The 1594-nt window shown below is 36.8% G+C and overlaps 1 pseudogene; it reads left to right on the top strand.

Annotated features, from left to right (window-relative positions):
• The first annotated feature begins 764 nt into the window (after positions 1 to 764).
• LOC116634245 lies at positions 765 to 1113 on the top strand (annotated as a pseudogene).
• Positions 1114 to 1594: the final 481 nt, after the last annotated feature.

Below are 1594 nucleotides of genomic sequence, written 5' to 3'. Positions count from 1 at the left end.
TCATCCAATATCTAAACCATTACTGACAATGTGGCAAAAACCACACTACCTTAGAAGATAAAATCTAAGGATCTGATGCTAGCCTTGACATTTCTTAGCTTTGTAGCCTTGGTTAAGGCATTTAACCACTGGGTCTCTCAGTCTCTTCACCTGTCATTTGGGTTATAACATATCCACCTTGCAAAGACTGAGCAAATTAAATTAAATCATGTTTATGCAAGCAATCTGCAATATTTAAGGTACATGATTATGCTGGTATAAATCAAGGACTAACCCTACAAAATGGTATCCCATTATACCCAACCCTGTCTTATCTGAACAGGTCCCTCATTCTCTCACCATACTCTCTTCATAGTACTTCAACAAGCTTTAGAGTCATGATTCTCTTTACCAGAGATTACAGTCCAAACCTACAGTCTGTGTGCTCTCTCAGCACTCCTCAGTTACCTTTTTTTGTTGTTAAAAATAGTATTTGTTTATTGCTTTACAGTTTATAAAGCTCTATACTGTTAAACTTGATTCATTCAACAATCCAGTAAGCTATCTATGGAAAAGGTTATCTTGTTATTATGGCTGTTGCACTGTAGCTTATGTACTACCTCCTTTTAAAAACACTTGAAGTAACAGAAATTCTAAGCCACATTTTGTAGATAGGAAAACTAAGACTCGGAGAGGCTAATTGAAAAAAAGATATTACCTTTCTCTCTCCTGGCCATTTTGGCGGCTGGTTTTGGTTGGGGCCATCCCGCATCTAAGGCAGGAAGATGGTGGCCACAAAGAAGACAAAAAAGTCGCTGGAGTCCATCAACTCCAGGCTCCAGCTTGTTATGAAAAGTGGAAAGTACGTGCTGGGGTACAAGCAGACTCTGAAAATGATCAGACATGGCAAAGCGAAACTGGTCATCCTCGCCAACAACTGCCCAGCCTTGAGGAAATCTGAGATAGAATACTATGCCATGTTGGCCAAAACTGGTGTCCATCACTACAGTGGCAATAATATTGAATTGGGCACAGCATGTGGGGAAATACTACAGAGTACACACACTGGCTATCATTGATCCAGGTGATTCTGATATCATTCGAAACATGCCAGAACAGACTGGTGAAAAGTAAATCACATAAAATTTTTCTTTAATAAAACTGGCCACAGCTTGTTTAAAAAAAAAGAAAAAGAAAAAAAGATATTAGTTGTAAATCCATGGGTAAATCCAGGTCTCTGTGCTATATATTCTAAGTTTTTCCTGCTAGGTAATCACCTCTCTTCTTTGTAATGGTTCTTATTGAACCATTATCCTCAACTGTATTTACTTGTCTACATTTAGCCAGCTGTTCAGTTGCTAAACTACATGTTTTAAAAATTATAATATCTCACTTATTCATTTATTTTTCCAGTCCCAGAGAAACACAATACGATATGAGATGAGATGAGAAAGCAAATAGCCAATGTTTTATATTAATTAAGGTGATAAAAGCAACCAATTTGAGCATTCCCCATAAAATTACAGATAATAAGACACTGAATTAAAAATTAAGTTGCTTTCTAATGCATCTTGAGACAATCTTCTGTGTCTCACCCATTATTTTGTTGGAATTA

This window comes from Phoca vitulina, unplaced genomic scaffold (assembly GCF_004348235.1).
Source record: "Phoca vitulina isolate PV1807 unplaced genomic scaffold, GSC_HSeal_1.0 scaffold9, whole genome shotgun sequence".
Lineage (NCBI taxonomy): Eukaryota > Metazoa > Chordata > Mammalia > Carnivora > Phocidae > Phoca > Phoca vitulina.
Note: the sequence above shows the minus strand (reverse complement) of the source record. Positions and strands in the feature narration are given on the sequence as shown.